This window comes from Nelumbo nucifera, chromosome 1 (genome assembly GCF_055504915.1).
Source record: "Nelumbo nucifera cultivar China Antique chromosome 1, China Antique-T2T, whole genome shotgun sequence".
Taxonomy (NCBI): domain Eukaryota; kingdom Viridiplantae; phylum Streptophyta; class Magnoliopsida; order Proteales; family Nelumbonaceae; genus Nelumbo; species Nelumbo nucifera.
In genome coordinates this window covers 27133932-27148123 of record NC_142649.1, presented here as the reverse complement: position 1 = coordinate 27148123, position 14192 = coordinate 27133932, and positions in this window count along the sequence as shown.

Below are 14192 nucleotides of genomic sequence, written 5' to 3'. Positions count from 1 at the left end.
TCCTCTTTGGTCAAATATTCTCTCTCTCTCAAGTTTCTTCCTCTTCCTCACCGTCTCTCTCTTTTCCTATCTCCTTCTTATTGCCTCCCTCTTCTCCGATCCTTTTCATCTTCCTCTCTCCGTTAACAGTCGATCCCTCTCTCCTTTACTTCTTAGTCTCACACCGCTACCACTGATCACCACTGGTTTCAGCTACAACAACCTAAATAAATAGCCATTGTCATCATCTAATTAAACTTCATATCTTGTCTCCAATCCATCAAAACCGAGACACGATTGCAAACCATTTCATCCCTTCCTTGGTCCTCTTGTTCATAGCATAATCGAACATACACGAGACCACCACCGTCGCCGCCGCGTCTTCTAGCAACAATGTCATTAGTCGAGAAGAACCACGGGTAGTAGTGCTACCATCCTCATTTAGAAGCAAATCAACCAGACTAAAATGGGTTGAGACACTACAACATGGGCTGATTTCAGGCGAAAATCCCAACTTAGGTGAAAACCATATCCAGACCGCCATTTCATCTTGCCAATCTTCAACATAAGTGCAAATCTCAAATTCCCTATTCTAGTAACCGTGTCTAGGCTGACATCCAAGTGACAATGAGGAGGTTGCTGAGTTAGCTCCCGTAAGCTCTCAATACCAGCCTAATCCCGCTATGATTTTTTCTATGATTGTTTTCAATCGTCATACAAATTTGCTTTGACTTTTATTAGTTTTATAAAGGATCAATCTCTCTTTTTTTTCGTTGCCTTCTTTTTTTTTTTTGTAATCATTTGATTTCTTTTTGTTGCCTTCTTTTTTTGTATCGAGTGGGAAGACTGATAAATCTTGAGGATTGCCTGCTATCTCTACTGTGCTTGGACCAATCTTAACTTAATGCTTGATCTCTTTCATTGGTTCCTAAATTGTGCAGGTTATCCTTTTCGTCTTTTATTTCGCTTACCTAAATTTGAAAGAAATAGTTGTTTAATTTGGATTCATGAAATTGTTGTAAGAGAAATTGTTCTGGGTTGCTAGCTACCCCTGGCATCGAAGTCGGAGAAGGTTTCCTAGTTGAACTCTTTGGTAAGCATGAGTCTTTTCTATAGCATACAAGATAAGTAATAGAAATAACGCATAAATAGGAAAACAATTGATAAAAAGTCAATTAAAAAAAGAAGGGAAGAGATCGGGGGTGATTCGGTCTCTATGCAGAGTAGAAGAATGAAGGAAGGGATATTGGTTGTAGAAAGCAAAACAACTTAAAAAAAGAATAAAAAATAATGATAATATTAAAAATAAAATAATAAAAGATATAAAAAAAAGGAAAAAGCAGAAAAAAGTTGAAAAATAAAAATCTACAATAATGGGCTTGATCAGTAGATCCAGGTGTTTAGCTTGATAGATTAGAATTAATTTGTTTGTGAGGAGAATCGACTCTTAAGAGGTAAATGGTGAGGTAAAAAAATAATGATAAAAAAAATGGATGAATAAAAATAGGCAAAATTTATTTTTATGATAGCTATTCTTGTGGTTTGCTCTGTTTATTTTTTTAGTTTGCTTAATTAATTGTTATTTATGCTTGTTTTGTACCCCCATTGGACCCCACCTATTGGACCCAGGAGAGGGGTTCCTAATCCCTTCCCTCTCCCATCCGAGTTTTACCCGGATTGGTGTAGCCAGTACCTCGGGCTTTGGAGTCATTACAAACGAAAATAATTTTTAGTGCCATTCTTAGGGGTCCCATCACCTCCAGTTCATGCAACTGATGGGTGGTGACTCCAAATCCAGCCCAAGTGATCCATTTTCCAACACTCACAAACTAGCGGCTCCCCTAGGGAACTCTTGGACCATTGGTAAAGCCCACATGAGGGAACCCAAGTTGTTTGTTTCCCTTCGAATAAAATTAGCTTTGTTTTGCTAGTTAGTCTTCCATTTAGATATTGCATTTTGATTGCTATATCTTGTCTTGTTGAAAATAAGATAGCTCTCTTGTTTCATTGTTTTTTTTTTTCTTTTTCTTTTTTTTTTTCTAGCATGCATAGCTTTAGGTTAGGTCTTTGGGATTGTCATTTAGTTTAGGAAATTTGCTTGCATCTTCCAACTTGAGTATGCTGTTTCTTCATTTACACTCATGGGTTTGTATAGAGTTATAGGTTTTTAGGAAAATTGCTAGAATGGATCCATGCTTATCCCTCCCACGCAATAATGTTGTCTTTACTTCTCTTACTTCTTTTCAAATTAGATGTTTTCCCTTTTATTTCTAATAATGGGTTTTTGAAGGAGATCTTGCATAGTAGAGTAAATTAGAGGAGCAAAATAAAGGGTTGAAATATTCTAGCACCGATACTTATTTCCTATGAATCATCTCTCCCAAAGAATTTCCCAAATGTTTAAGTTGCTTTTAATCCATCCAAGAAGATTTTCAAACATGTGCTCTTGTGCCATCATTGAAAATTGCAATATGAACGAGGTAATAAGTGCTAAAATGCACTATGAAGATGTTTATTCTCTTTTGGAGTATTATTGAATCTCTTTGTCTATTGCTTGATGGGAAAATGTTGGGGCTCACAAAGAGGTAAGTTTCTTCCTCATGCTTCATTCCTTTTTAATGCTACAAATTGATAACATGTTGAGATTCTCGAAATTTTTATTTGGAATGAGATGGTGTAAGATTTTAGGTGAGTTTACATTCTTGAAAGCATGACATGATAGGAGGATAGTGGAGCATTTATTTGTATGATTAAATTTCATATTGTTTGTTGTCTTTGAATCTAGTATGTGATAAGTTGGGATGTTTTAAGTAATGTGTCTATGTTGAAATATCATTTGTTTTCATATGGTTTATGAACTCAACACATGATGGAATTGATGATTTTTTATTTTTTTTTATTTTTTTTTATAAACAGGTCATTGCTGAAATTTCTGGGTCTTGGGTTGCTTTTGTTATTAACATGTGGATTTGAAGGTTTTAGAATCATGTCATTGATGAAATTCATGGGTCTTGGGTTGTTTTTTTCTTAACATGTGGATTTGATGGTTTTTAGAAACATGTCATTGCTGAAATTTCTGGGTCTTGGGTTGTTTTTCTTCTTAGCATGTGAATTTGGTGGTTTATAGAAGCATGTCATTGCTGAAATTTCTGGGTCTTAGTTTTTTTTTTTTTTTCCTTAGCATGTGGATTTGATGGTTTTTAGAAAAGCATGTCATTGCTGAAATTTCTAGGTCTTGGGTTCTCTTAACCTCAATATGTGAGAAATGTTTGTTTTTTAGAATCATGACTATGCTGAAAATTTTGCGGTTTTGGGTTTTTTCTTTTCTTTTTATTTAAATACATGAAGAATGCATGATTTCAAATGCATGTTCTTTGCTGAAATTTCAGGTTTTGAATTCCTTTTGACTCTAACATTTGAAGAATACATGATTTTAGAAAACATCTCTCATGATAAAAATGGAAGTTCTACATGGTTTTTGAATGCATGGTGTGGGGGTCATGTTGACTTAGGAACTTGTTTTAAATGCTGAAATGAGGTGCTTCATGATGAGTTGGGACCGACATATGATAAACATGATGCTTCTTTGATCAAATGATAATGTTGAAGGGCTATAATGTTCATGATAGTGAATGATTATATCTGTTCATGGGCCATGCTTTGCATCTTTATCAATAGAAAATGTTTAGGCTCGAATCTGAGCCCGGCCCTTATATAAGGCCCGAAGCCCGATCTACATATAAAATGTCCTATTTTTTGTGTAATTTAATAAACTAATATTATATTAATTTGGTAATAATTTAATAAATTAATACATTAATTCATATTTTTGTAAGTAGTAAGTTAGTATTTGATAATAGTTTAATAAATAAATAAATACATATTATATATAAATAATGTATATTTCTATTATATGTAATAATATCGGGTTGGGTTTATTTGAGAAAGCCCAAACCCGGTTCGAAAAATAGTTGGGCTTGGTATTTAAAGCCCAAGCCTGAGCCCGCGGGCCTAAACTGAAATGCAAATACTTATTTGTTTTCTTGGAATCAATACTTGAAGGTAAATAAGCTTTTGGGATGGGATTTTATGATGAAATAAGCTACACATGTTAGGTTCAAGGATATGAATAATGCAAAGATGTTGGGTGTTTGCGCTCAAATAAAGAAAGAATTTTGTTTAATTAGGCTAATGGAAATATGTCACATAGTGGAAAAATCTAAAATTTGAATCTTGGAACTAAAATAAAATGTGTAAGATAGGGGTAGGTGAGAGCTTTAACATCTTTTTGTTCTAGGTTAGTAGGTGAGTAATGTAATTAATTGTTCCAAGGGTAATCATGAATAAAATGCAAACAAATTGGGCATCATGTGTTGTGAGGTAGAATAAATCAGCTTTAGGATAGAAAATCAATTCCTCTTTTTCTTATTAATAAGCAATAAAAGAAACACTTAGGCTAATTTAGTTTGGGTGAGCGACTTCTTTGTGGCACTTGATTCTTGGGCTTGTTTATCATGGAGACATTAGAAGAGATTCCAGCTTTGTTCTTTTGATGTTTATTGACTTGGAATGCTGAAATTAGAGTGAGTTTCTAGCTTCTTGGGTAGATTTGGCTCTCTTGAACTTGATTAAGTCATTGATTTTCTTGTTGGGAAGATGATTGGGAGAATTTTGTAGCATTAATTAATTAAAAACAATTAATTAATTATATATATAATTAAATAAAAAAGGAAAAAGAGAAAAAAGAAAAAAAGTAAATATATATAATAATCAAAATTCAAAAAAAAAAATTAATTAAAATCAAATAAAGAGTAAAAAAATATAAAAATAAAATCCAAAAACTAAAAAGAGAAAAGAAAATTTAAGAGGAAGTTTTTGTAAAAAAGAGAAAAAGAAAAATATAAAATATAAAAGTAAACTAAAATAAAATATAGAAATGTAAAGAAAAAAGGGTAAAAAATTAAAAAATAATAACAAAAGAATAACAAATTTATATAAATATAAAAAATAAAGTGTCAAAAAATTAATAAAATAAAATAAAATAAAAGTAAAATTGAAGGAAAGAAAAGGAAAAGTGAAAAAAAAGAAAAATAAAAATGGGAAAAAAGAAAAAAAAAGTAAAATTGAAGGAAGATAAAGAAACAAGAAAAAACAAAATCATTTAAATAAGAATGATTTGCGATATTTATTTTGAGAAACTAAGAAGAATTAATCATAACACGAATATTTAAAAAATCTGCAGAAGCATATATAAAAAAGTAATCAACAATTAAAAGTCCAAAAGATAAAATAAACAAATGGTATAAATTCTTAGTAAGTAAAAAGTTTAAAAAATCTAAAAAGAAAAGAAAATGAAGAAAATAGGAAGAAAAAGAAAAGATCAAAATTTCAAAAAATAAAAGTAAAAGTCAAAAAATGAATAAAATAAAATTCAAAGAATAAAAATAAAAATAAATAAATGAAAAATAAAAATATATATGAGAAGTCAAAAAAATATGATAAAATAGATTATAAAATTCAAAAGAAAAGAAGAAGAAAGAACAGTCAAAAATAAAAAAGGGAAAAAAAGTAGAAAACTTGAAATAAAAAGGGAAGGAAAGGTTAACAATATTTTTGGTTAATTAGTATGAGAAAGGCAGTAATAGCATAAATACAAAAAGATATTAAAAAACGAGAAAAGGAGAAAAAAGAACAAAAAATTAAAAAAGAAGAGAAGAACAAAAAAGAAAAATAACAAAAATAAAAAAATAGATAACTAAAAGGGAAAAGGAAAAAAGAAAAAAATATTTAAATAGGAATTATTAACGATACTTCTTTAGGATAAGTAATTAGAAGATAAGAAAAGTTAATCATAGCACAAATAAAATGCCTACATATTCTCTATGGGGCTTGCGTAGAATGACAATATAAAGTAACAAAAAGTCGAAAATAAGTCAAAAGTTCAAAAAAATGTAAAATAAGAAAGCAAAAAATAAATAAGATAAAATAAAAGTAAAAAATATAAAAATATAAAAATGCAAAAACATATAAAGAATAATAAAATGTATTTATAAAATAAAAATTCAAAAAAATCAAAAAGAAAAAAAATCAAAAGAGAATAAAAAGGAAGAAAAAGAAAAGAAAGGAAAAGATAAAAAAATCAAAATAAAAAATTAAAAAGGAGGTACATAAGGGAATATTAAAAAATAGTAATAAAATGAAATAACGATAAATAATCAAGTTTAAAAATTGAAAAGGACTAAGAATTAAAAAAAAACATAATAAAATTCAAAAACAAAAAAAAGAATGCCAAAAAAATAATAAGAAAAATTCATAAAGAGAGAGAGAGAGAGAGAGAGAGAGAACAAACATATTAAAGAAAGAAACAATTGCTAACTAAGTTATGTTGATAGGAAAGAACCATCAAGAGTCCTCGACCAATTCCTCATCGAATAGTGACTAGATTAGTTACCGAGTTGTGGCATAAAATCCTTTCCAAAATCTTGCAATCACTTCTTAACTATCAAACTTGACTACTTCCTTGTTAATAGAACCAAGGGTGTCAATTTCAGCCCCATACTGAACTACGTTCGGCCTAATCCCTTTCAAAGGGGTACATAGAGTAGCCCATCTCATGGGCCCGACCTCTTTCATCAATACATACTAGTTTTCCCAATGATTTTTTTTTGCCATATGCTTTTCTCTAAATTGCCTATTCATGGTGGAACAATAGGTCCTATTGGGTCCTACTACCCTTACAAGAAGATGAAAATTCTCCCTTATAAGAGAGTTTCATAATTGAAGCCTAAGAAAATTGTGGATCTGCAATAAATCACAAGGACATGTCTTCATAAAAAGCCACTTGACAATTATTGACTCACCTTTGAAAATATTCGACAAAGAGGATAGCATTGTAAATAAAAGCATTGATTCCTGCCTATACCCACTACATTATACATTCCAAACAACCTTGAGCTTACATCCCAATCTTTTTTCAAGACCACCCAAGTATCATAAACTGGGGCTTTTTTGATCATTTAAAGATGTATCCTCCAGCAATTCTCCCCCCCTCGAGCTAGTATAGAGAGCAAGGGTATCATCATGACCTAGTGCTTCACCAATTGATAAAGGAAAGGGTTATAGTTCACCTTTGGCCATCTTAATTCTTAAATGATCCTATTATCTCTTGAAATCCGCTAATTAGCTGGTTTGAGCTAATGCTTAAATACCTTTTCCTTAGTAAACTAGTTAAATTCCCAAGGTACCTTATGTAAGGTCAAAGAGAGGGAGAGAGAGAGAGAAAGAATGAAAAAGAAGAATAAAAATAAAAAACAAAAAAATGGTGAAAGAAAAGAAAAAAAAAAGAGTAGGAATGAACAATAAAGAAAAAACTGGGGCGACTTAATAGGAAGAAATGATCAAAGAAGATTGGTAAAATTGGAAAACTTTAAAGAAACGTAAGTCAAAGAAAATCAAAGTAGGGAATTTGGGCCAGATAAAAAGTGAGAGGGAATGATAGAGAAATATTTGTAGAAAATTGAAAGAGAAAGAAGTTGTGTAAAAAAATTCGGGCAGATATATGCTTTAATCATTTTAGAATCATTTGATTTGAGTATTTGTTTGTTGATTCTCTAACATGTGAACTTCTCCATAATTGGTGAAGAAACATGGTTCATATTAGAAAATGTGAAGAGTATGGAGAGAGAGAGAGAGGGGGGGGGGGGGGGGGGGGTAGGGATGAGGAAGAGAAGATAAACAAATTTGATGATGAGGAGAAAATAGCAGCCCTACATAAAGGTTAAGCATTCGGTTTCTCGTTGTAAATAAGCTTTTGAGCCATTTGTCCTTCATTTCAGATCGCCCGTCCTAAATCACATTTCGTTCTATTCACTAAATCCTCCTTGATCTTTTAGAAATTGGTGATTTAGCATTAGATAAACCTATTTGGCTAGCGATGAAAGTTTTGTTTTGAACTTTCTTTAGCCAAGCATTACCTCTAGCATAAACCCCATTGTTAACAAAAAACTAGGGCAGTTTTCCATAGTATTCAAGTGTTTCCCAAAGTGGATATATGATTGTTTCCTTCACATTTTTGATACACATGTTTTTATAATTGTTAGGGTTTTGATTAACTCTTTCAAAGATGGGGAAAATACTTTTTGTTTCTTGATAGGGCATGATGTGAGTGTCGTTGAACATAATTGTTTTATCTTGAATTAGTACCAGTGACATCTCTTGTTTCAATTCCATAGCCTCCAAAAGTGTACAATAACAGAAGAAAATTTTAGTCTCTTATCCGTTTGAACTTTCACATTTTTCTTTGTTCTTTAGAAGTTACAAGAACAAAAAAAAAAGAAAAAGAAAAAAATAAGAAAAAGCAAAATGAAAAAAGAAGAAAAGAGAGAAGGGAGGGATTGAAGGTTAAAAACTTTGCAACAATTGTCTCATATTAAACAGTTATGGTATATTAATTTTAGGACCTTGTTAAATCTTGATATATGTTACTAAAATCTTTCAAAATGTTCTCAAAAAAAAATTGAAGAATATTGGTTAGTAATTTGTGATTCTTCTTTGCAAGAAATTTAAGCCTTTTCTCCTACCTAGTATTGATGATTGATTTGTTTACATTTAACAATGTTGTCTTTGTGATATAGATACCCTAATTATGTAAGGTTTCTAATACCTAGGAGGGGTCGTTTTTCCAAAAAAGTAAATAGTGTTCACATTATGAGTTTTTTTAATATGGTTTTCTTAATGACAAGTATACCTTGATTCTGTAAGGTTTTTTATACCTAGGAAGGGTTGCATTTTCAAAAAAAAAAAAACAATTTTCACATTATGGATTATTTTTTATATGGTTTTCTTAGTAATACCTAGATTCCATAAGGTTTCTGATAGTTAGGAGGGATTGTTTTTCCTAAAAGGTAGATAGTTTTCACATTATCAGTTGTTTTTGATATGCTTTTCTTAGTGACAAGTATGCCTTGATTCTAAGGTTTTTTATATGTAAGAGGGGTCGTTTTTCCAAAAAAACGTATACAATTTCCACATTATGGGTTGTTTTTGATATGGTTTTCTTAATGACAAGTATATCCTGATTCCATAAGGTTTCTGATACCTAGAAGGGGTCATTTTTTTCCAAAAAAAAAGTAGTCAATTTTCACATTATGAGTTGTTTTTGATATGGTTTTCTTAGTGACAAGTATACCTTGATTCCGTAAAGTTTCTAATACCTAGGAGGGGTCATTTTTCCAAAAAGGTAAAAATTTTCGCATTGAGTTGTTTTTGATATGGTTTTCTTAGTGACAAGTATACCTTGATTCCATAAGATTTTTGATATCTAAGAGGGGTCGTTTTTCAAAAAAATTAAACAGTTTTCACATTACAAGTTGTCTTAATATGATTTCTTAGTGACAAGTATACCTTGATTCCATAAGGTTTCTAATACGTAGGAGGAGCCGTTTTTCCAAAAAAGTAAATTGTTTTCACATTATGAGTATTTTTTTATATGGTTTTCTTTGTGACGAGTATACCCTGATTTCGAAAGGTTTTTGATACCTAAGAGGGGTCGTTTGGAAAAAACGTAAATAGTTTTCACATTATGAATTTTATTTAATGTGATTTTCTTAGTGGCAAGTAAACCTAAGATTTTTGATGTGCAGGAGGGGTCATTTTTCCAAAAAAAAGTAGGTAGTTTCACATTATAAACTGTTTTTGATATGGATTTCTTAGTGACAAGTATACCTTGATTCCATAAGATTTTCGATACCTAGGAGGGGTCATTTTACAAAAAAAAAAGAAAGTAAACAGTTTTCATATTATGAGTTGTTTTTTATTTGGTTTTCTTAGTAACAATTATACCTTGTTTCCATAAGGTTTCTAATACCTAGGAGGGGTCATTTTTCCAAAAAAATAAATAGTTTACATGCTTTGAATTACTTTTAATATGTTTTTTTTTGTGAAAAATGCACCCTAATTCCATAAGGTTTCTAACACTTAGGAAGGGTCACTTTTCCAAAAGTAATTGATATTCACATGTTAAGTTTCTTTTATTGTTATTTCCTTTCTTATTCACATGTTGAGTAACTAATTTTGAAGGTTATGCCTAGGAGAGGCCACTTTGCCGATAACAAAATTAATGGCGTTTACATGATGTAATGATGCTGCATGGGAACCTTTCTCCTTCACCTCAATCCTTCTTCATTCTTTTCTTCGCCCCTCTTCTGATCCTACCCTTCACAAAAATATCAGTGTGCTTCTTTTGGTTTTTGTTGTTGTATAGTTTCCTACCTCACAATAAAGAGGGGCAGTTATCAACACCCGATTTTTGCTTGATCTGCCACTTGAACCCCCAATTCACCCTCAATTCTTAGATTAGACACCACCATCAAACTCGAGACCTTCTAAAAAACCTACCCAGCAAATTTCAATTCAAAATTCCTCTATTTACCTTCTTATCAAGCGAAGATTCCATTTCGATCCCTTTTGTTAGCCTAAAACATTCATAACCCGGATCCCCTTGACCCAATCACATCCAATCCCATTAGACCATATGATTAAGCCTAAAATACACCAAAACACCTACCATAAAGTCTCAACCCAAGATTCTCCTGTTTACCCCTCCATCAAACTAAAATTCTATTTTGAATCCCCTTATTGACCCAAATTCCTATGATCTTAACTCCTCCGAACCAATCAAACATTACCACTAGATTATGGATACCCTAAATATCCACTTGTAAAATTTTAACCAAAAATACCCTTATTTTTGTTTCCATCGCATAAAGATTCTATTATGAGGTTCTCGATCGATCGAATGAAGCAATTATCAGATTTGCTCGATATGGGCCCAATTGTTCCAACTTGACATTGCCAATCAACTTAAAATGTCCAAAAACCCCATCATGCCAAATTTCAACAAAAAAATACCCTATTTGACCATTCATCCAAAAAGATTATGTTTCGAAAATCTCATTAGCATGCACCTAAAATCAAGGTTTTTAAAACCAAACTGGACAGCGAACTAGTCAGGGGTTTTGTTCTCAGGTTGAATGGTTTGACCGTTCGAACCAAACGAACGACCCGTTCTAAAAAAAATGGCTAAACTGTTGAACGGTTCGAATGCCCAAGTCAGTGGTTTGTTAACCAAATCAACGGTTTTTTGGGAAATAATAGTTCTGGGGTAAAACAGAACTGGTCGCTTAACCAGTTCTTGGTTTTTCCCGTCTGACTGTCCGGTCTGATTTTGAAAACCATGCATAAAACCACTCTTTGCACTCTGACCAGTCTCAGCCCTCTAGTTTTCGACCCAGAATCCCATACATCCATCAAGAACCCCAGCCCGAATCCCCTTAGACCTGGTTTGACCCAAATTTCCCAAGATTACAAAATTATCTCTAGAAACCTCTAAAATTACAAAAATGTCCTTACACTCTAATATATAAGGGGACCTAACTTTCTAATGAGAGGGGCACTAAAATTTTAAAAAAGGGAATGCTCATCATCTCTTTCTAGCGAAGGGAACAAAGAAGTCTCTCGAATCTAATGTTCTGTCTTGCATTGTTCATCTTCGTTCAAATCGAACAAGAGTGGCGGCGATACTTTCCTCTCCAGTTAGATCTTTTCTTTCTCTTTCTCTCTAGTTTTTTCCTCTTCCTCTTCTTCTTCTTCCCGTTCCTCCTCCGTTTTTCTTTTGATTGTTGCTGCAATTCTTGGCAGCGACGATCTACTCTCTCTTCACCGCCTCTGTCTTCTCCTATTTCCTTCCTACTCCCTCCCTCTTCTTTGATCTCTTTCGTTTTTCTCTCTCTATTAACAATTGATCCCTCTCTCCCTTTCTTCTTAGTCTCACACCGCTGTCGCTGATCACCGTTGGTTTCAACTGCAACAACCTAAACAAATAGCCATTGTCATCATCAAATTGAACTTCATATCTTGTCTCCACTCCAAACCGAGACACAATTGTCATCATCGAATTGCAAACCACTCTATCCCTTCCTTTGTCCTCTTGTTTATAGCACAGTCAAACACACACGAGACCACCGCTGCCACCGCTCGTCTTCCGGCAATAATGTAATTAGTCAAAAAGAACCATAGGTAGCAGTGCTACCATCCTCATTTAGAAGCAAACCGACTAAACCGAAATGGGCTGAGATACACTGCAGCATCGGCCGATTTCAAGCCGAAATCCCAACCTAGGTGAAAACCATACCCAGACTACCAGTTCGGCTTGCCAATAGTCGGCATCGTTGTTGATCGGAAGAAGATTAAGTGCAAATCTCATATCCCCTTTTCTAGTAACCGCGTTCAGGCCAACATCTAAGTGATAATGAGGGGGTTGCCGAGTTCACTCCCATAAGCTCTCAATACCAGCCCAATCCCGCTGTGATTTTTTCTCTAATTGTTTCCGATCATTATACAATTTTGCTTTGACTTTGTTAGTTCTATATAGGATCAATCTCTTTTTTTTTTTTTTTTTGTTTTTTTCATTTTGTAATCGTTTTATTTCTTTTCGTTGCCTTCTTTTTCTATATCGATTGGGAAGACTGATAAATCTTGAGGACTACCTGCTATCTCTACTGTGCTTGGACCGATCCCAACTTAATGCTTGATCTCTTTCATAGGTTCCTAATTTGTGTAGGTTATCTTTTTCGCCTTTTATTTCAATGAAATAGTTGTTTAATTTGAATGAAATAGATTTCAAGGTGCATAACTGAGCTTATGCGACCATAGGGCACTTAGGTGCCTGGGCGATGAAATTTGAAACTATAAGTTTTATTAAAATTTTACTTTTCCTACACTTTTTAAACTATTTTATTGGTTTTGTATGCAAACTAACAAGCATGTACACTAAATATTAACACTAGAATCATTCAAATGAATATAAATTTTATATGAAATGCTAAAAACGTAAAAATATTATGAATTTATCATGTATTCGTCTTCAATATTTAAATATATTATTTTCAATATAAAGAAGTCAAAACCAAATATACTAAAAAAATAAATTAATAAATATTAAAAGTGTTTTAAGTTCAGAAATTCATACCGTTGAGGTGAATGTTGAGTATTGTCCTCCTTGAATGCTATCTTTTTTCTCATAACTTTGTCTTTAACAAAAAAAAAAAAAAAAGCCAACAATAAATTAAACAAATAGAAGAAGCATTACAAATTTACAACAAATGAACAAATAATAAAATATCCAAATTATGCAATAATAATTAAATTTTAACCAATCAAGCCCTAAAGGAATTAAACACAAACCTTAATTGAAAGTTTGATATCTAGGCATTTAAAAGGAATTATGTAGGAACCAAATTAAGCAATGAATAAAGACATAACAAAAAAATTGGCAATACCAACTCATCTATTTAGGAACCTAAATTAAAGAACATATAATAAAAAACTAAAAGAGTAGAAAAATCATCTCCAATTCTATATGAAAGGATAACAAAATATGAAGTTTAGAAGTATCATGTAAAATCAATAAAGAAAAATATTTAATTAATTTGAGTATCCAAGAAATATGAACCCGTAATACCTTTACTAAATCTACCAACATTATTAGTAGCACAATCAACATCATCATCATCTTCCACATGAAGTTCCTCAACATCAACATCAACATCAACATTGTTTTTGTTGTAGGGTTTTAGTAAAAAACCTTACAATGAGTAACGACAAGGAAAAACTCCTCCATCGTTCCTCAGCTCAGCCAGCTCCAAGTATGTATTATGTAATATTCGTCTTCTTCTTCTTCTTCTGAGTCCACCTTCCACCCAAAGTCCAAGTCCAAACGACCAAATCGACTAGACTATGATTACTTTTGTCTTTCTTCTTCTTCTCAATCCGCCCTCTGCCCAAACTCTAACATCCAAGTCCAAATGACCAGACTGACCAATCTTTGATTTGTTTTTTAGTTTTATCTTCTTCTTCTGCTTCTTCTTCTTCTCAATTTCAGTGCTAGAGCCTAGATGGCTAGTCCTTCTTTTCTTTTCTTTTCTTCGATTTTGAATGCAAAAACAAGGGTTCCACTCCCTTTGTTTTAATACATTTATATTTATTTTTTTCTCTTCATCCTCTTCTTTTTTCCTTATTCTTCCTTTTTTTCATACCTCTTCCTCTTCTTATTCAAACAAAAAGCTTTTCATTTTTGTGTGAAAAAACACCTTGTTCTTCACAAGTTTTGTGCAAAATATAATGTTCTTCACTTATTTTGTATAGAAAAATAGGGG